The sequence below is a fragment of the Hibiscus syriacus genome, unplaced genomic scaffold (assembly GCF_006381635.1).
Source record: "Hibiscus syriacus cultivar Baekdansim isolate YM2019G1 unplaced genomic scaffold, ASM638163v2 tig00110004_pilon, whole genome shotgun sequence".
NCBI lineage: Eukaryota > Viridiplantae > Streptophyta > Magnoliopsida > Malvales > Malvaceae > Hibiscus > Hibiscus syriacus.
The window spans coordinates 888235-911812 of NW_024062557.1; the positions used below are offsets into that span (position 1 = coordinate 888235).

The window sequence follows — 23578 nt, forward strand, 5'->3', positions numbered from 1 at the left end:
TCGGTTGATATGTCGACAATCTACACACATTCAGAATGTGCCATCTTTCTTTGGAGCTGAGATGAATAGAATTGCAAAAGGACTATGGCTTTCTCAGATGTGGCCTTTTTGTAACAATGTATCTACTTTTCGTTCTAACTCCTTTTTTTCATCGAGATTATAATGATAAACAAGACAATTAGGAATCGATAAGCCCGGGTTGAAGTCAATTTGATGTTTGTTTCCTCTTGTATGTGGTAAACCATCTAGAGGGTCACTCAAAACATCAGCAATATCCTACAAAAGCGAAGAAAACACACTAGGAAAACTTGTGAGATTAGTAGAAATCGAGAAAATAGAGTCTTTGGAATGGATAAGAATGCACGACTTGTTTTGACAAAAGGTCTATCTCAATTCTTTGGTGCTCACATAAATGTTTTGTGACACTCTATTTTTTTCCTCACAACTACGTTCACTCACCTCCCTTGGGTCATTTGTTTTTCTTTTATGGGTTGTGACCTCTTTTTTTTTTTGCCTATTTTTTGAAATTCCCAACCTCATCTCAAATTCTCTTTTGATCTAGTAGTATATCTTTTGGTAGCATCGGCCTAAGACCATAAGGTTTGTATTTAACCATGCTTTATAATATTTTGATAAAACAAAATTAGGAAAAAATTGGACTTGAATTGAATTTTTTTCAAAGTTTTCAAAAATAATTCAAAGTCCTTTAAAAGTGAATTTGAGCACAAAACTGATTTTCAACGTACGTAGTACTGATAATGTTCTTACAGTATCGATACTATATGAACAGTACCGATAATGTTCATATAGTACCTATACCCTAGGTAAGAGAAGTATCGATACTCTCAAGGTAGTATCGATACTACCAGCTTGCTCAAATTCTATAATGCAAAATAGGCATAGATGCCCAACAAAGTATCGATACTACTTTATATAGTAGTATGATACCATGGTCACAGTATCGATACCGTCAGGCCCAATGGCTAGTAACAACTATTTTATATAAATATTACAAAGGTAGTACCGATACTCCCTATAGGAGTACTGATACCCTCTATCTTGGGCAGTTTTATTTTGCAGAGAAAACATCCCAACGGCTCCAAATCACTCCCAACGGCTAGAAACGACCACAAACACATTCCAACATATATATACAAGTTCAAGACACTTGAAGAAGGGTTAGAACACATATCCAAGCAATCAAACACAAGAGAAATGTTTTTCATTCTTTATTTTCTTTCTCTTGTAAATATTGTGTTTTTTGTGAGATTTAATTTGTAAACACCCTACCTTGTAGATGTTTTGTAGTTTAATTCTTTTTTACCTTTTGAAAAGGGGTTTTGGCTCTAGCTAAGCCTTTGAAAAGCTAGGGAATTTGTAAATGTTACTCTTGATCCTTGAAAAAGAAAGAACAAATTAGTGGTTTTGTTAGAAAATCCTAAATGAGGAGCTTAGGTAATGGATGTAGACTTGGTTGATAAGTAGAACCACTATAAATCCTTGCTCCAATTTTCTTATATTTTCTTTCTGCTTACTCCATATACACAATTTTCCAATTCACCCCTCTTGGAATAATTTTACGTTGTCAATTTGAGCTTCGTAAATCCTAACAGTTTGTCGTGTATGTTTAACGGATACTTGTTCTCTTACCATAGTTGGTAACATCATTTCATATAGCCATGGTCTTCCCAGAAGAACGTGAGATGTTTGCATTGAAAATACATCACACCACACATCGTCACAATACTTGCTCATCTTCAAATTAACAACATTGCTTAGCGACTTTTAGTGCATCAATCTTGTTGAGCCATTGTAAACAATATGACTTTGGATGTCATTGACAAGGTAATCTAAGAGTGTCCACCACATAATTGCTTATCACATTAACACAACTTCTATTATCGATGATCAAGGAGTATGTCTTATCTTTTATCTGACATCTTGTGTGAAAGATGTTTATTCTTTGCACATCCAACTCACCCACTACTTGTATGCATAGGTTTTGCCTAATTACCAAGCAATTTCCATCAAAGTCATCACTATTCGAATCCACTTGTACATTTTATTAATAGGGTCGGGACAATCCATGTCTGATTCAAAATGATAAGTATCATGTAACACCCCTGACCCTTACCCGACCCAAATATGAATCCGAGGTGTCACATTTGACTTTTCAAAACATACGAAATTTACAAATAGAAATACATTTAAAATTTGTTGTTCCAATCAAGATAAAGAAAATATAACCATTCTAAATAGAAAATCATTTCATACAAAATCTTAATAATTTACATAGATATCCAAGAGTAAGAGTTTACAAAATCAATCAGAGCATTTTAAATTAAAAGTATAATATATGCCAATGGTTTACAAAATTTACCTAAAACCTACATTTAATTTGTTCTGATCTAATCTTCTGTTGATACGCTATCCTTCACAACTCAGTCCTCTGCTTTCTTCAAACCTACGCGTGAGAAAATCACACGCTAAGTCGATGACTTAGTGAGGCAATTAAACAGTGCTAACTTATTAACAAAAATCTTATTTGTTTTATTCAAAATATTTTGCAAAGAACTTTCTTTATTTTCCTATCAAAGGTATACTTATGAATAATTACACTCTGTAGGTCTTTGTTCAAGTGCCCAAGGTATACTACTGAGAACTCTAGGTATTAAAGTACTATGAGGTTGTGCACTAATGCTGCCACCTCAGCTTGTAATTTGCACTGAAGTGCCATATAATTGTCCCGAATGACCAGATTGGTTTGCACCGAAATGCCATATAGGTATGCATAGAAGTGCCACATATTCGTCCCGGAGGACCACATATTTATCCCGAAGGACAACATAAGACCCTCTACTCTTGGCATGTCAATTATACCTCTAATCCTCATACATATACTTTAGGCTATTAATCACATAATATTATTCAATCCTTATTCAAAGTGTTTCTTATTCAGATAGTTTCTTTCTCATAGAGTTTGTTCACATTCACTGGTTCAAAGTTCACATTCACTTGTTCAAAGTTCACATTCACTTGTTCAAAGTTTACATTCACTTATTCAAAGTTCACATTTCCATAACATATAATCATAAAACATAGTTTTTATAATAGAAATTTAATAAAACATTGAAATATAACATAGTTTTTATAATAGAAATTTAATAAAACATTGAAATATAACATAAAATAAATATAATGTTTTGATAAAAAACACAGAGGTTGGCTTATCGCAAGCCTTCCTCAACTCTAATACAAGAAAGAGAAGTTGCACTCACCTTTGCCTCACTAAAGTCTAATCCAAATCCATTCGAATCGATACTCAAAATGCCAAGCTGACTGGAAGTCAATTACGTTCAATCACTACACAAAACAATCTAAAATAATATCGTTCTTTAACTCAATTATATCGAATCAAAATAACTTGAGATGTAAGAAATCCTACATTTACATTTCATGCTTGGAAGTATCGGTACTACCCTAATGGTACCGATACTACCCTTCAAGGGTATCGATACCTTCTTATGGTACCGATACCGAAATAACATTCGATGTTTCAATGGTATCGATACCTCCTCAAGGTACCGATAACAATCTGGCATTCGATGTTTTAAGGGTATCGATACCATCCTTCAGGTATCGATACTACCCTTACAGTATCAATACCACTATCAATAGGTATCGATACAACCCCTACAAATACTCATATTTAACCCAAGAGGTATCGGTACTGTTCATAAGGGTACCGACATTCGAAGCCCAAAATGGCCATTTTCATCTCGAAAAATCACCTAAAAATCCTCCCAACACTCTAATAAACACATACCTTAAGTTTATAAACTCACCTTTATACTTCCAAACCAACTTCTACACATTTACTACTCTCAAACATCCCAAATTCTCGTTTGAACACTTAAATCTTCAAATCATACTAAAATTTCAAACATGATATTAACCAATTCTAACACTCCTAGCTTTTTAATTGGTCTATTGACAAGTCAAATATCTCATTAAAACTTGAAAAACTACTCCATATCAAAATTTCATCTAAATATCCATTTTACAAATCCATCTCTAAAACACTCATCTTGTTGTTTTAATGCTATATAAGCTTTCCTTAAGCTTATATAATACCCAAACTTTATTAACAACCCAAAAATTAAAGTAACATGGCCAAATTCAAATTTTTACCTTTGTACAAGTAAACCCACAAGCACGAGGAAGAGACAAGAAATGGTTCCAGACTTCTCTCTCACTTACTATGTACTTATCCATTAAGAAAGTAAATAAAATATCCTTCCATGCAAAATACCATAATGTCATTGCTAGTATTCCATATTGTTATCAAGCCCAACACAAAATTTTTACCATATATCCTTGAATTATCACATTATTCTAATTCAACCACTGAATTAAGAGGTTCTTACATTTTGGTCACTAACCCGATAATTGGGATGTTACATACCATCCTCTTGGATTACAAGATTTTTCGTATGACTGACACGACCATATCTTTTGCATTTATAGCATATCTTTATTAGCCACCTTAGGTTTTTCATCCCTTGTTTTCTTTATCGCGACAGAAGGTAGGGTAGAAGAAGAAGTGGAAGGAGTAGAAGTACCTAGTAAGTTTCCCTGAGGTGATAATTATTTTGCAATTGTGATCGATTATCATTGCTTTTTGAGTGTGTTTTCAAGGCTTTCATAATCGTGTAAGTCAATAAGATCAACAATTTTGAGTTCAAGCCAATGAAGAATATTGTGAATGTGTCTTTATATTCTTTATTTTGTTAACACGATTTATTAGGGGTTGCATCTTTGTAGTAGTCTTCGACAGAACTTCTACCTTGCCGTAGTCTTTAAAGTTGTTGCTTAACATCATGAATGTAGTGTTTCGGGAGAAAGCGATCTCTCATAACTATTCGAAGTGCTCCCCATGAGTTAATTGCTTGCATTCGATGTTCTTGAATAGCCTTTCTTGTTTGCATCCACCATGTGGGTGCATATTCCAAAAATTCCGTGATGAGTGATACTTATTCTTCCTGTGGACAATCATGGAAGGAAAACATGAGATCGATTTTTCTTTCTCAATCAATGTAACCATCCAGTCATAAGCTCCTTTGAAAGGTAGAATTGTGAAAATCGGTTTAGCAAAAAATTCTACCATTTGAAGTCGAGGTTGTACACATTAAGGTTGTATTTGTTCAACTCCTGCAGCTTCTCTTGGTGGATTATCAGCATTCATATTTACTTTTGTTGTTTTTCAATGGTTTGATCGGCCATTTGTGTTCGCATTGTTCTTGTTTGATGTTGTAGAGTAGTAAGTATTATTATTTTTTGGTTAATAGCCTCCATGAGGTGTCGTATTGCTTCAACATCTTCTTCGTTTTTACCATCCTGAAAAGTCACAACACTAAAAAAAATGTAAAGTGAAAAACAATAATCAAGGAAACAAGAAACCTCACAATTCACTCCAATGAAGTAACACATTGAGAGGTAAGATAGTCGATCTTGTACCCTTTAAAACTCTTATTCCGAGAACTCTCACAATGTTCGTATCGAAGTTCAATCTCTAATAAAGACGAAAACAACTTAATAGCTCTAAAAAGTCAAAGAAAGCTAAGACTCCAATTGAACGATAATGCAAGGAAGAAGATATGCAAACTCCTTTAATCCTACTAACAAAAGAAGATAATATGTTAGAAAATGTGGAGGAACAACGACTGGTGAAACAAAAGAACTCAAAGCGATAAGGATAAAAAATGTTGGAAAAAACCAAACCCGAAAAACCTAGAACCACATGATCAACTTGAGAAATGTTTTTGAGGGAGTTGTCAATACCCAAAAATTTTGAATTTTTTTGTAGATGTCATTATGTTGGTTTAGTTTCAAACTGTAAATTTTCAGCATCAAATACTGTAATACCTTAATTTTGTTCGAGTTTTTTAGACCATCAAAAATGGATTACGGGTCTACACGAGTGACGCTGTTAAGCTAATTCAAGTTACGTGGATAGAACTCTAAAAAGAACCATCAAAGTTATGGGTCAGTAGGCTTCAGATTAGATCTTCCATACCCTTGATTATTTATGGATTGATACATATTCACAATTTAATTGGATTTTTTTAAATCCAATTTAAAATTCAAGATTCATACACCAAAACACCAAATCCAAATTAAAATTAGTCCAGTGCACAAATACAACCCAAAATAAAAATCCATTTACATTTTTGTAAAACCCAAACTCATTAAAACAAAACCCAACTTCTTTTGTAAATGCCTGAAACAATTAACCCAAATTAAAATACAAAGCCCATTTATAATATTCAGTGGCCCAAAACAAAATACTTTTCAAATTAGGGTTGTAACCCTAGCATGCCGCCGCATGGCATTTCCACTTCCAGGATGGCAGACAGCACAGAAGCAGTGGTCCCAAGCCGCATCCCAACAGCCTCCACGCGCAAGCAGTGGTCCCAAGAACCCTTCATTGATGAGCCACTCACACCGAGTGGCCCCCCCGTCACATCAGCAAGCAGGCAGCACACCAGTGATCCCAACAACCCCTCCTTTTGCACGCCAGCAAGCCACGACAGCCCGATGGTGGTCCCTCGTCCATGGAAGCACAAAATCAGCCCCCATCAACATTCATAAGACAAAAACATAAAAAAAGAAAATCAGCAGAAAACATTTTTTTTCTTTTACTTCTTTCGTTTGTATCCGAGAATGGGATATAAAACCCCAAACAAACCATTGTAATGTTAAAAATCAGAATATTGAGAAGCAATTCTAACTTTCGAAACCTTTTGAAAGGTTTTTTTTAGCAACAGTGGCTTCTTTTTTTTCTTGGGTTCGAAATAAGGAGGGGAGTTTAGCTCTTTAGCTGGTGGTTGGTCCCCTCGTCGGTGTAATGAGGCCTTGCCGGAGTGAGCATCAGGCTTTGGAGTCGAATGGCCTCTTCGGCCTTAGAATTTAGGGGTAGTTGCATCAAAATTTTAAAAAACGTTCCGTCACCGTGATATAACGGTTTCACGCTATCCGAGTTACCCGTTATACTCGTAATAGCGTTCGTAAAGGCAAAATGATCGAAAACGCGATTACGATCACGATTTGAAATCAATGTGATCTTAGTATTTTGGGGTTCTAAAATAGTGAAAATAGGAGAGTTTAGGGTCAATTTAGGCTCGTTTTTGGGTTAACCGGCCGTCGCTAGTGGCGGTCGGAGTTAATAGGTCTCTGATCTACGGCCCACTAGTGTCCCTCGTGGGTTTTGAAAAGAGGGACATCGGAGTTCTCGGTCACTTAGACCTTTGTTTTATCTTCACCAGTTGCAGTAGACGACGTTTTAGAGTGAAAAGCCTCGCCGGAGCACGGTAACTGGCGAGGAGGCTTTGTTTTTTCTTGGAGAGGCGGCTGTGAATAAGAGAATAGGGAGAGGGTTGACAGGAAGAAAGGAGGCGGCTGAGTTTTTTTTTAGCCTAGGTTAGTAAAGTTTAGGGGTTAATCACCTTTTAGTTTCCTTACTTTAGGCAGGATTTTGCATTTAGGTCATTGTTCTTCTTTTTTTTTAATATGTTTCGATTTTGGCTCAATGTTTCACTTATTTCAATTAAGTCACCATTTCTGCTATATTATTCATTTGAAATACGCTACTGTTGTTTTATTTTAGTCACTTCTCATTAAAATATTGATATTCAAATGTTTCATACGACCTTTTGACCTTCCTTGGGGTATAATCCACATTATAATGGTTCGGGAAAAATTCTAACTGTTTTCCATTAACTTACTAATTTCTAACTGCTAGCCGCTAATTTTATAAAAAATATTATGCGAATTAACTTACGACCTCACAAGGACCCGCCTTGGGGTACGATTCGTGTTAATTATGGTCCGGTAAAAATTAAAAAATGACCACTAACCTTATGAATTTTTCTATTGTTAATTTTCTGTTATCTACATTTCAGCCCTTTAATTTTATGTATTTTTTAATTTCAAAATTTGTATTTCAGTCATTAAATTCCAGCTTTTAATTTTTTACATTGGGTTAATTTAAGCTTTTTATTATGATTTCTTTCATTTTAGCCCTTTTACCTAATGTTTCGATTTCAACTATTCTTTTTTAATTATTTTAATTTAGTCCTTTAAGTTAGGAGAATTTTTAATTTGGTCCTCGTTTTTGCTCGATGTTCCATTTTAATTATTCTACTCAATAATTGATTAAAATTGACTAGGTTAGTAATTAGAACGTCCATTTTTAGCGTTAATTTAATATTTTAGTTCCTTAATTTAAGGAAATTTTTAATTTGGTCCTTGCTTTTGCTCGAGGTTCCATTCTAATTATTCGAATCAATAATGAATTAAAATTGAATAGGTTAACATTTAGAGCCTCCACTTTAGTTTATTTCAAACTTAGTCCTTTAATTTAGGATAATTTTTTATTTGATCCTCTCTTTTATGCCCGAGTTCCATTTTGAATATTGACTCGGTAATTTGTTAAAAAACGATTTGGATTTTAGGTTAAATATTTTAGGTTTTTAAATTTCATGACACTTTAAGTTATAGATAAGCCTTAATAAATTCATTTAGTAAAATTATGTCAAATAACCGACTGTTTGATTGCAGTTTGTTTTCAAAATAAGACAATGTTCATTTATTAGGGGGTTAGTAGTGTATCTCCCTCTTTTGCCCGGGGTGACCGTTATTAATTCTCTTAGTAAATCAACATCCTTCTCGAAACCCCACACCATGATTCTAAATTATCAAGGCAATATTCATTTATTGTGGTTAATAATGATGCTTCTACTTTTGTTTGGGAGTTGTCGTTATTAGTCTTGGTAAATCGACATCATTTTTATAATATGCATACATAGTGCTTTTTAAGTTAAATAAAATTTCAAACTCAAAATTTCTAATTTTAAAATATATGATAATCGACTAGGTACCAATTTTGGACTCTTGAACCTGATTTCTAATTTTGCATACTAAAATTTGGTATTTTTAGTAAAATAAAATGTTTTTTTAAAATTACATGATTTTAGGTGATCCAATCTCATCTTAAAAATGATTGGTGGAGACTCCCATCTTATCTTAAACCTATTTATTTTCAAAAATATTGTATCGATCTTTCCACCAAAAGTCGATTGAGACAAATACCTTCAGTATTATTTTGTAGAAATTCGTGTATAGAGGAACCTTAAAACTATCAAACAAATTTGAATGATGCTTCTGATCTATGGATTTTCAATTGACTTGAATTTTTGACTAGAAATCAATCTTTTGATGAGTAATGTACTTGTAAAACATTAGCCCCAAATTCCTTCGTTTGCTTTTTCTGGGATTTGTTTTAGCTTTTTTCAATTTTTTTCCTTTTGTTTTTTTCTTTTTCTTTTTTATTTTTGATAAAAGAACAAAAAAATGAATTAAAAAATAAAATAAAGAAAAAAGAACTTGAAAAATGATCAATTGTCAAAAACTAGCTCCGTTGAGGTACCTTGACGTTGATGTGCACAAGAACAAAAACGATTGTTTGATTCTCTCCAATAATCGATATAAATATGATACCAATTAATAGGAGATGACAAAGGAGTGATGAACGTTGTTTGATTAGAAGAATCAAGCCTAGGGATCTAGACTCAATCAAAGAACAAGATAGAAGATGGATTCGTGTTTTGACGTAACTTAGGGTTCTTGAAGATGAAGTTACTAGATAAATCAAACAAGATGATGAATAATAGAAAGATGATGAATAATATTTAATAAATATATATAAAGGATGAATAAAAGATAAATAAAGATATGAAAGAATTCGAATTGAAATTCCCCTGATATGTATGAAGTTGGGTGAACTTGGATAATGGTGGTGGTGGTCGATTTAATGATGATGATGGTAGTGGTGGTGAAGATAGATGGATAGTTTTCCTACGAGCCCTCCTAATCGCAATTGACTAGGCAAACTTGATAATTGACTCTAACTAGTCCTCCTAATCGTAATGAATAAGAAAATTGAACTATGAAGATCTCCCTCACGAAGAACTTGAAAGAACTTAATGATGAAAAATGCTTCGAAGGCACGAGACAATCAACACTTGCAAAAACACTCATTGTATTATATTCAAGAAAAGATATATTTACAATGGTTGGAGGAGCATCCTTTATATAGGGTGAGGAGTCTTTGTTGTAACATGACTAATTAATAGAATAATAATAAACTAAAGATATTGTTTTAATTCTATCCTAATTCCTAATAAAATAATAATAAACTAAGAATTATGTTTTAACTTGATCTTAATTCATAATAAAATAATAAATCTAATTCTAAAAGATAATACATTTAAATTATATTACAAATAATCAATAAAATATTAAAATTTTGTAATATTTAGAGAATGATCGTTTAAGAGACTTTAAAGATATTTTCATGATTGTCACTGATTGTGTCATTAATTGATCCTAAAGTTATTTCAATTTAAGTTGTTGTGATCCAAGTAGATGTAGTAGGAATGAGTAATGGATTTCCTTCATTGAATACTTCAATCTCCATGCGAGCATGAAGTCCCTTGCTAATGAAGGCTTGAACAGAAACTTGAAGCTCGTCTTTCAGAAGTTTGGACTTGGCTCGTGTGATTGGACCAAGTGAAAGAGTTACTCCACCTTTGTCTTGTGGCGTGTAGTGCATGTATCACTAAAACTAATTGAAAGTATCTTAAATGCCATTCAACCTCACATGAACAACTCTAATACCACAATCATTTCTGCATACTTGATGAACAAAAATGTACCAAAAAGCAACAACATAAATTATGCTAAATCGTATTCATTACCTTACCATCATCGCTAAAAAAAATTACAATTATACTTACCATTTTTCTAATGTACATAATGAACACATATCAAATTCCATATTCAAGATTTATTGTCACTTTGTTCGGAATGAAACATACTTATTTGATAAATGGACTTCATACAACTCACATTTTATTAGGGACTCACATAGATCCAAGTACATATAATTGGTGGAGCAATATCTAACACTCAACCTTACCCATATATTTCTCGGAGAAAAGCTCAACACACTAACCTTACTTCATATCTTGATATCACTTACACATTAAAAAATATATAGTACTCTTTCCTATGCATGTCTTCCATATGCAACGGTTACATATTGAACAATTTATCAATTAATCCATGTTTATCATAAGTAGTTGTTGTTTTATGCGTAACATATATCACATACACTTGAAATCATTGTTTTGAAACACATTTACATTGGTTGCCAGGGTTAACCTCTTTTAAACAGTGACTTGCTCACTCATCCATGAATAATAGAGATGTTCTACTCACCTCACATCATATCTATATTCACATAGTTTTTTCCAAAGTAGCTTTCCAAATCATTTGTGCATCAAACTAGTAATATCAATGCACATAGAATATCATAATGTATCATTCATGCATGAACCATGTATATGCGTCCAACATGATACCGATGTCGTCTAATCACCAAGTTTAATAATTAATCAATGCTCAACAGAAATTAAAGGAGAATAAAACACTTACTCTAGGTTCTTAGTATAGGTTACCAACCTAACACTAAGCCCTCAATTAACATTAATAATGCACATCAAAGGAGAATGGACAACCACTCACCAACACCCAAAACTGCTACTCCAGTGCAACTCAAATATTAAACACTATTACACTAACAAATGCTACTCCAATGCAACTCAAATATTAAACACTATTATTAAACATTAAATAATGAATTTATCAATCAATAATCACTAAAAAACAGAAAATTCTACTAAAACAGCCCAAAAAATTAGCGCCAAAATGGCTGACATTCTTACCTATTTCGCAAGAACTTCACCGATGTGTATTTTCATCATTCTCCAACAACCAAACCTGATTAAAAATGATAAAATATGATTTTAGAACATCTATAAACCTCAAATTAAAACAACAACCCATGAAACTATTTTTCCGGAAAATTAATTAAAACAATTCTTGTTCACTTTAATTCTTTAATGACACAAACTTAGATAAAAAATCTACTTTAATATGATTATAAAATAATTAAAAATCACTCAATAATAAGTAAATTAACTCTAAATAAAATGGAAATTTTGGAGATAAATAATAAATCAAAGATAAAAAATTGGTTTTCATCTCATTTCCAAAACCAACACATGAACACTACTCATCCCAAGATTGGATCAAATCTTTCGTTAAAGTAAGTGTTATAGTTTTATATTGTTTCAGAGTTCGAGATGTAAGAAGAGAAAAAAATAGAGTTCAGGAAATAGATATTTTCATTCAAAAATTGCATGCCTCTTTCATCCATATTACATTGTTTTATTTGTTTACACTGTACCGAGAATCTACTAAGAATGACAATTGGTTGTCCTGTATCTAACATTCTTAACTTTCTATTTCAAGTGACTTGGGCTTCTTCATTTGGGCTGGCTTGCCTTAAGCAAGAGAAGCTTGTAGTTTCATTTTAATTCTCATGTGCGCCTCACCTGAATCCCAGGTAAAATTTCCCAATTCCTTCACTGCTATCCCTAACCCTTACTTTTCGACTCCCAATTTGATCGTTTAGAGCCTCCCTTCATATTCTCCAATTGTGACAATACCCTCCCCTTGAAACAATCCTTGTCCCCAAGGATCAAAGGCTGGAAACTGAGCCTTAAGAACAGTGAAATCCTCCCAAGTGTACTGGGTAGCGTCCAAGTTTGTCCATCACACCAAAAGTTGAGTAACTGGCTTGTTTTGTCGATTAATTAGTCGTTTCCCAAAAATCTTCAATGGATAGATTTTGAACTGACCCTCATTGTCCAGTGCATGAGGATTGCTCGAAGGAACCACTGAGTCTCCGATTCTCTTTATTAACAGGCTCATATGGAAAATTGGTTGCAGCCAAGAGTTTTCTGGTAAGTCCAAGTGATAAGCCATTTGTCCAATTTTTTCTAACACTTTGTAAGGGTCATAATACTTTGCTTATAATTTCATATTTTTCCTTAGTACGAGGGAAAATTGAAGATATGGTTGGAGCTTCAGGTAAACCTCATCACCAACCTATAAATGTCTTTTAGCTTTATGTTTATTTGTCTGTTGTTTCATCCTGTTATGTGCTTGTTGTAATTGTTCTTTAATAATTTGCCTTAACTACTATGAATGTTCAATATCTCACTAACACTTTGCACCTGTGAGTTTGTGTGCCAACCCATAGTTGGGGGTTGTAGCCATAGAGGGCCTGAAAGGGTGTAAGCTTAAATGTTGTGTGATAAGTGGTGTTGTACCACCACAAAGCATGGGGTAATCACTTGACCCATTCCTTAGGTTTCAGAAAACATAAGCCTCTTAAGTACTGCTCCAAACACAGGTTAACCCTTTCTGTTTGGCCATCTATTTCTGGGTGATAATTTGTGTTGTACAATGTGTTTATGCCTAGATGCTTCATCAATTCCTTCCAAAAAGTGCTAGTGAATGTCTTGTCTCTATCAAAAATGGCCATTTTAGGCTTTCTTTAAAGCTTATAGACATTTTTAAGTAGATTTTAGCAACATCCATGGTTGAATAAGGATGGGACAAAGTCAAAAAGTGTCAATATTTTGTAAATTTGTCAACCACCACTAGAATGCAATTCTTGTAGAGTGATATGACAGTCATTCTATGAAGTCTATTGTGATCATTTCCCAAGCCTGGTTTGGTACTGGTAGTGGTTGCAACAGCCCAAGTTTGGTTACATGTTCTACCTTTGTTTGCTTAAAAATATTACAATGTTGTATATAAGTAACCATCATACTTTTAAATCTTGGTCAGTAAAAAAAGACTCAATTATATGGTAAGTAGCTTGACCCTCTGAATGACCTCCTTGAGGGGAGTCATGTAATGTTTACAGGATTTGCAATCTAAGGCTGCATGTAGTGCCAATGTAACATCCCAAAATCAGAGTTAGTGACTAAAATGTAAATTTTGGGAATTTTGTGCTCGATTTTGAAATAAGTTAAAAGTTCAAGGATTTAAGTAAAGAATTTTAATATTAGATTAAATAGAAAATATGGATGAATTAAAGGTGCCAAATGGTCTTTTAATGAGAAAATTTTTTATCTTCCCTTTTTGAGTATTATAAAACGTGGAAAATGTGAGAAAGCTTCCAAAGTTCTCTTATTCTCGTCTCTCCTTCATGCGTGGAAGCCAAGAGAAAAGGTGAGAGTTTTATTTGTGGATTGTTAGTTAAAAATTTAAGTTGGTTTTGATTCTTAGAATGATAAGAAAGCGTAAGAGAAGTTTTAAATGGTTTGAAATTAAAGATGAACAAGTTATGAGGAATTAAGTAAATAGAGTTTTCAAGAGAAAATTTGAATAAGAAGGTTTAAATGAATTTGGATGTTGAATTTCACTTTTCATATTTGAGAATAATAAGTTATAAGAGTTAGCATTAAGTTTGGATAACATGGAAAATGTGGTAAGATTCTTAGCTTCAATAATTTAAATGAGATTTGGGAGATTATAAGTTTGATAGAAGTAAGTTAAAATTGTTCTTGTTAAGTTTAAGGGTATGAAAGGAGTTATATATGATGGAATTAAGTGAAGTATTGGTAATATTTGGGTGAAAATTGCCTGTTCTGGGCAGGTTGTATCGGTACACTATGAATAGGTATCGATACACTAAGACCAAATTTTGAAGAATCGTTACATACTGCATCGATACATTCAGGGGTGTATCGATACTCGTGCATCGATATATACTGGCAGACATCGATGCATGGAAATTTCGAACCTAATTTGTGTACCGATACACCCATAGCGCATCGATACCCCCTAAAGGAAAAAGTAAATTTTGGTTCATTAATTATCTTAAGCTATTAGTATCGAATTATGAGGTTTAGGCATCTAATAATTATCTTGAAAATTATATGTATGTAGATGCTAAGCCTAAACTAGTTCCGAACATTTAGCAAGTAAGATCAATGGAGTATAGGATGTCAATATTGACTAGTGAGGCCAGGTGAGTACATATTAGTGATATGTAAGGTTTACTGGAAATTGGACTTGCGATAAGTCTATTTCCTAGAGTAATATGCATGAAATCATGAAAATGAGCATGGTTTGATATGATTATATGTGCTATATGTTGATATACTTTTTATACGATACATGATTTATGTAAAATATTATTATGTGATAATGGAAGATCGTAAAATAAGATATGTAAAGATATACTTGTAAGAAACAAGCCATGTAGGTATATGTTACTGATAAAATAATCAAGCCAAGGTTTATTGTGATACATAAGAATGACATGTAAACTGCATATAAGTGATACACAAAAATGACATGTAAATTGCATATAAGTGATAAATCATGGAGATATGTGACTATGAGAATATTTAAGAGAACAAAATATAAATTAGAAGATAATAAATTAAGAGACTCTATGAAAATGGTATATAAATTAGGGGATATGAATATAATGATGATACAAACTTATAGGAAAGAGTGATATACTTAAAAGGAAACTATGATATATGATGTATAAAATGAAGAACTATAAAACCCTACGAGAAGGTTATGGGAGTTACGTGGAACTAAATTAAATGGATATAATAAACTCGTATTTAAATAATATGAGATAAGTGATAAGGGTTATATGTTATTGTACAGGCTAGTATAATAAACCATATAAGCTGGTACAAAAGGAAAATGAGATAAAGATAAATAACTTTATCTATAGGATTTATATAACATTATATGTCGGTATGATAACATGAAAAAGTGAACCAAGTTCTATGATATTGATCTATGTGAGTATAAAAGTACAAACCATAATTTATATGATTTGAATAAGTTATTATATGTACATGATATCTGTTATGAGATGTGATCTATGTGATTACAGGAGAAATGATATTGACTATATGAGTATATGTATATGTGAATGATATGAAATTGAACTACTTAACTATGTGTGATCTTATAAAAATGTGACAATAAGTTATGTGAAAGAACTATCAGATTATGTGTATATGTGATATGAATATGTGAATGTGTGATAACATAAATATTAATGCCCATGTTATGTGTCACGAGAGCTAGAGGTATAGTTGGCATGCCAAAAGTCGATGGTCTACGCGATCCTTTGGGACATATATGTATCCTTTGGAACATCTATGAGGTCCTTTGAGACACATACTTGGTCTCTAGAATATGTATATGATTCTTAATGAATTTCTACATGGTCCTTAGGGACATTTTATATAGCACTACGGTGCATTTCTACGCGGCACTTCGGTGCAATCCTATGTGGCACTTTGTTGCATTTATACGAGCTGTGGTGACAACATTAGTGCACAACCTCTATAGACTCACGTATCTATAGTTCTCACATATGTATATAGGCCATTAAAGATATAATATGAGAAAATCCTATGTGTTGTTATATGGTTATTGGTGATATAATATTATATAATGTGTATGTGTGTTAAAGATAAGAATAAGATGATAAGATAAAACGGAATAACAATAATAATATATATGTAATAAGGGTATACATGTAAATGATGATATGAGTGCATGTGCGTAACTATTACCTAAAAAGAATATATGAGTTGGTATAATATGTACATATATGTATTTATGTTTTGGATGCATAATGAGTTGGAAAAATTAGTAGGATTATATGAAGTGTGCATGGTGGAAATTAGAATTTAGATGTTATATTTAAGTTTATTAATGCCTTACTAAGTCATCGACTTAGCGTGTGAGTGTTTCACACGTAGGTTCCCAAAAGAGAAAAAAGGGATCGAAGATGAGCATGTCAGGTCAGCTTCTCCTTCCTAAATATCATATCAAAAAAGTTAGAATTATATGTATTTTGTTATTTAAAATGTAGTTGGCATGTAAGATAAAAGATTTTTATTGAATACGCTCAGATAAGTTTGTAAAACCATATGTATTTATATAATGGAAGTTATTTGGTAAAGTCAATGTGACACCTCGGACTCAGATAGGGGTTGGGGTGTTATATTTAATGGTATCAGAACCAAGATTTAGCCAATTCTAGGCTTAAACTGAATTCAAATGAGGTTTAAAAATGTGTACATGATATCTCAAAGTGCAAATTATTGATTTGATAGTGTAAGGAGTATGATGTCTTGCTAATAGAATAAGATTTGTATGATATAGTAGACATTAATTATAGGAATTGTCGAAGTGAATCGATATCTGATAAACCTGATGGTGATAGCAATTCATCTGCCATGGCCAGGCAGGATTAAGAGTGGACACCTTAGGAAGTGCCTCGTAAAAATCAAAAGTGGATTTCAAAAAGTTAAAATCATGTTAGAATAGTGTTATAGGGCTTCTATTGTTTTGAATCGGAAAAGTAATCGGAGTACTTTCGTTATATCATGGGCAAGATAGAATATGGTGAACAAATGTCACCATGTGAACGTTAGGAAATTCAGTGACGAGGTTACTAGTTTTGAAAAAATCGGGAATAAGTATTTGGTGATAAGTTTATCAGATGTATGAAGCCAGAGTCTATGAATTTGAAACAGGGGAATCGTAACGTGTATGGACAAGAGTGTAGTTCGATAAGTTGAGTGAATAGATGTTAAGCTAATTTACAGGAAAATGAGGTATGCAAATGGATTATGAAGGAATTGTGCTCAAATTAAAAGAATGTTATTGGTATTGAAATCATTTCCTTTCCAAGAAGTAGTTAATTGTGCTAAAGTTCTAGAGAGAACTCAGAATGATTAAGAGAATTGACATTTTATAAAGATTAGCACTATCAAAAAGAGGTAGAAATTGAGTTTCACATATAATCAGGGTTAGAATTAGTAGTTTTATATGTTAAAAGATCAAATATGATGAAAGTCGGAAATGCTTGAGTAGTAGGATCTGATATTGGAAGATAAAGTAAAGAGTTAAGAATAAATATGAAGTTAAATGGTGGAGTGGATTAAAAGTTCTGTTAGAAATTATGTAAAGTGTCGTATAAGAAGTATTTTAAATGGATCAAGTGATATAGATGTTGTTTGTAAGAGATTAAGAATGAGTACATCGATGATGGGTTATAAGATAAAGGAAATTGAAATATTGGAGTTTGAACCCAGGAAATTGCATTATGAATGAGTAAGAATGTGAGTTTGATAAGTCAAATAAATTATTGATGAGTTAGTTTCGACCGAAAAAAGTCTATATGATTGGAAGAATTGTTGTTAACTGACATAGTTGGGTAATGATGAATATATTATAATTAAAGGATTGGAAGATGATGTCATGTTAAGATAACAAAGTATGACGTGAATTCGAAAAAATTATGTATTTTGATCATGAAAATGTAATGTAGTGAAGGAGACTGGGGAATAGTACTGTATATGAATTAGAGTGTGGGCTTGATAAAGTAAGTACATTATATTGATTTGATTTCAACTGAAATGATGTATATGATTAGTTTTATTAAGGCTTATGCCCTAGATTGAAAAGTTGTTATTGATTAACTGAAATGGTATGGATAATAGAATTATAAGATTTGAAGGAAAGATAAAGTTAAGTTAATCAAGTATGATGTAGACAAGTAGATGAGTATTTATATGTTTTAAAGGGAGTTTTGAGGAAGAAAATACAAGTACAAGAGATGGTAAAGAATGATGTTTTGTATAAATAAAGTTAAATGTTAAAGTTATTAAAAGGAGATAAAGATTTGAAAAAGATATGATCTATGATACCAGGAGATCTTGGTTTTTGGAGGAGAAAAGGGATAAGAAATTAAATGAAAAGGAAATTAAAGGAATAAGTATGACAAAGGTTATATGGAAGTGTAAATGGTAAGTGTGATATAGAAGTAAGAAGAGTGTGCAAGGTAATGTAAAAAGATTGTTTGCTTCCGTAAAGTATATGTTTAATCACATTTAAAGAAGATTTAAAGTTGTGTTCTTGGTCAAATGATGATGGAATAAAAGTTTGGTTATTGTTATAAGGTAATTAGAGATTTAATTAGGATGTTAAGTGATGAGAATGAATGTTACTGTCTACGTGATGAGTGACATTATATGGATTTTAGAAAAGGTCAAAGAAAAATGTAGAATCAAAGGAGAGAAAAGACAAAAAATAGATTTAGGTTCTTTGGTATTTGAAGGCAAATCATTGATTAAATTGCAAAGGGTTAAAGTAGAGAAAGCAACATGAGAACATTAAAAGATATATTTTTATCGGTATGTGCAATGAAATTTCGAGGATGAATTTTCTTAAAAGGAGGGGAGATTTGTAACATCCCAAACTAAAATGTAAATTTTGGGAATTTTGTGCTCGATTTTGAAATAAGTTAAATGTTCAAGGATATAAGTAAAGAATTTTAATATTGGATTAAATAGCAAATATGGATGAATTAAAGGGGTAAAGAATTTTAATATTGGATTAAATAGCAAAGATGAACGAATTAAAGTGGTAAAATGGTCTTTTAATGGGAAATATTTTTATCTTCCCTTTTTGAGTATTATAAAACGTGGAAATGTGAGAAAGCTTCTAGAGTTTTATTCTTCACCTCTCTCCTTAATGCGTGGAAGCCAAGAGAAAAGGTGAGAATTCTTATTTGTGGATGGTTAGTTAAAAATTTAAGTTTGTTTTGATTCTTAGAATGATAAGAAAGCTTAAGGGAAGTTTTAAATGGTTTGAAAATCAAAGATGAACAAGTTATAAGGAATTAAGTAAATAGAGTTTTCAAGAGAAAATTTGAATAAGAAGGTTTAAATGATTTTGGATGTTGAATTTGACTTGTCATATATGAGAATAAGAAGTTATAAGAGTTAGAATTAAGTTTGGTTAACATGGAAAATGTAAGATTATTAGCTTCAATAATTTAAATGAGATTTGGGATATTATAAGTTGTTAGAATGATAGAAGTAAGTTCAAATGGTTGTTTTTAAGTTTAAGGGTATGAAAGGAGTTATATATGATGGAATTAAGTGAAGTATTGGTAATTGTTTTGGTGAAAACTGTCTGTTCTGGGCAGGGTATATCGGTACACTATGAATAGGTACCGATACACTAAGACCAAATTTTGAAGAACTGTTGCATAGTGCATCGATACCCGTGCATTGATACCAGTGCATCGATACACACTGGCAGGCATCGATGCATGGAAATTACGAACCTAATTTGTGTACCGATACACCCATAGTGCATCGATACCCCCTAAAGGAAAAAAGTAAATTTTGGTTCATTAATTAGCTTAAGCTATTAGTATCGAATTATGAGGTTTAGGCATCGGATAATTGTCTTGAAAATTATATTTATATAGATGCTAAGCCTAAACAAGTTCTGGAACATTTAGCAAGTAAGATCGATGGAGGGAAAGACAAGAGATCGGTATTGACTAGTGAGACCAGGTGAGTGTATATTAGTGATATGTACGGTTTACTGGAAATTGGACTTGCGATAAGTCTATTTCCTAGAGTAATATGCATGAAATCATGAACATGTGCATGGTTTGATATGATTATATGTGCTATATGTTGATATGTTTTGTATATGATACATGATTTATGTAAAATATTATTATGTGATAATGGAAGATCATAAAATAAGATATAAAAGATATGCTTGTAAGAAACAAGCCATGTAGGTATATGTTACTGATAGAATAATCATGCCAAAGTTTATTGTGATACATAAGAATGATATGTAAACTGCATATAAGTGATAAATCATGAAGATATGTGACCATGAGAATATTTAAGAGAACAAAATATAAATTAGAAGATAATAAATTAAGAGACTCTATGAAGATGGTATATAAATTAGGGGATATGAATATAAGATGATACGAACTTATAGGATAAGCATTATATGAAAGAGTGATATACTTAAAAGGAAACTATGATATAGGAGGTATAAAATGAAGAACTCTAAAACCCTATGAGAAGGTTATGGGAGTTATGTGGAACTAAATTAAATGGATATAATAAACTCGTATTTAAATAATGTGAGATAAGTGATAAGGGTTATATGTTATTGTACAGGTTAGTAAAATAAACCATGTAAGCTGGTACAAAAAGAAAATGAGACAAAGATAAAGTTTTACCCATAAGATTTATATAAGATTATATATGCCGGTATAATAACATGAAAAACTGAACCAAGTTCTATGATATTGATCTATGTCAGTATAAAAGTACAAACCATAATTTATATGATATGAATAAGTTATTATGTGTACATGATGTCTGTCATGAGATGTGATCTATGTGATTACAGGAGAAAAGATATTGACTATATGAGTATATGTATATGTGAATCATATGAAAATGAACTATGTAACTATGTGTGATCTTATGAAAATGTGAAAATAAGTTATGTGAAAGAACTATGAGATTATGTGTATATGTGATATTAATATGTGAATGTGTAATAACATAAATATTAAATCCCATGTTATGTGTCACGACAGCTAGAAGTATAGTTGGCATGCCAAGAGTAGAGGGTCTATGCAGTTCTTCAGAACATATATGTATCCTTTGGAACATCTATGAGGTCCTTTGAGACACATACTTGGTCCTTAGAATATGTATATGATTCTTAAGGAATTTCTAAGTGGTCCTCTGGGACATTTTATATGGCACTACGATGCATTTCTACGCGGCACTTTGGTGCAATCCTACGTGGCACTTCGATGCATTTATACGAGCTGTGGTGACATCATTAGTGTACAACCTCTATAGACTCACGTATCAATAGTTCTCACATATGTACATGGGCCATTAAATATTTAATATGAGAAAAATTCTATGTGATGTTATATGGTTATTGATGATATGATATTTATATAATGTGTATGTGTGTTAAAGATAAGACTAAGATGATAAGACAAAAGGTAATAACAATAATAATATATATATAATAAGGTTATAAATGTAAATGATGATATGTGTGCATGTGCGTAACTATTACCTAAAAAGAATATATGAGTTGGTATGATATGTACATGTATGTATTTATGTTTTGGATGCATAATGAGTTGGAAAAATTAGTAGGATTATATGAAGTGTGCATGGTAGAAATTAGAAATTAGAAATTAGAATTTAGATTTTATATTTAAGTTTATTAATGTCTCACTAAATCATTGACTTAGCGTGTGAGTGTTTCACACGTAGGTTCCGAGAAGCGGAAAAAGGGATCGAAAATGAGCATGTCATGTCAGCTTCTCCTTCCTAAAGTTCAGATCAGAAAAGTTGGAATTATATGTATTTTTTTATTTAAAATGTAGTTGGCATGTAAGATAAAAGATTTGTATTGAATACACTCTAATAAGTTTGTAAACCCATATGTATTTATATAATGGAAGTTATTTGGTTTATTTGAAATATTAAACTGAATTTTTATTAGATTTTGTCAAATAAACGTTTTGAAAAGTCAATGTGACACATCGGACTTGGATCCGGGTCAGATACGGGTTGGGGTGTTACAGCCAATGTACCCTCTACTGTTGTATCTGATAATCCCTTTAGTGTATTTCCATTTTTCACTAGCAGCAGGTGTGGAAACCAATATACATATCTAATCAGCGATAAGGGAATCCTCTTTTATAATTGTCTTCCAACTCTTGACCCTAATTAAGTACTATTGTTGTAACCCCATTACATGACAATGGCCCTAATCCTCCCACTATCTAAAAAGTGCATCTGCCACCAAAATTTGTTTTTCCCTTCCTATAATGAATAGTATAATCCAAACCTAGTAGCATTGTTAGACCCGCATTTTTTAATAGTAGTTGTAAGCTTTTGCTCTAAGTGATACTTTAAAGGCTCATGGTCTGTCTTAATAACAATTAGACCCCCTTCTAAGTAATGTATTCATTTAGAGTCTGCCAATAGAATTGCAAGGTATTCCCTCTCATAAAAAAAAAATTAGAGTGTTGAGGGCTTAATGCTTTGCTTAGATAAAAAATGGTCTACCTTCTTATGATATAATACCACCCAATCCTTCTAAACTAGCATCAATCTCTTGGTAGAAACACTTAGCAAAATTAGGAAGTGCTGATACAGGGGCAGAACATATCTTTTCTTTAAGGGTCTTAGAAGTTTTGATCCCTTTAGGTGACTACTTGAAGTTATCATTCTTTAACGTATATGTTAAAGGTTTGTTGACTGCACCATAATCCTTTATAAAGCACATGTAGTAGCTAGTCAAGCCAAAGAATCCCCTAAGAGATTTCAAACTCTTCGGTAGTGCCCAATTCTTCATTGCAAGTACCTTAGCTGGATTAGTAGGCAACCCTGCAATTGAGATAATATGGCACAAATACTCTACTTGGCTTTGGACAAAAAAGCAATTACTCAGCTTGGCAAATAACTAATTTGCTTGCAATGTTTCCAAACCCAGTTTTAAATGCTGCACATCATAATCCATAGTGTGGCTATACACTAAAATATCATCAAATAACACCAACATAAATTTTTGAAGATAGATACTAAACAAATCATTCATAAGAGACTGAAAAGTAGTAGGGGAATTGGTAAGGCCACAGGTAATTACCTTGAATTCAAAGAGACCTTTATATGTTCTGAAGGTT

At 32.3% G+C, this 23578-nt stretch overlaps 1 long non-coding RNA gene across 1 annotated transcript; it reads left to right on the forward strand.

The window, feature by feature from the left end:
- The first annotated feature begins 12519 nt into the window (after window positions 1-12519).
- LOC120212165 lies at window positions 12520-22273 on the forward strand. The gene is made up of 4 exons (XR_005524663.1): window positions 12520-12929; window positions 13021-13056; window positions 16782-16823; window positions 22161-22273. It is a non-coding gene; the product is annotated as an uncharacterized LOC120212165 (long non-coding RNA).
- Window positions 22274-23578: the final 1305 nt, after the last annotated feature.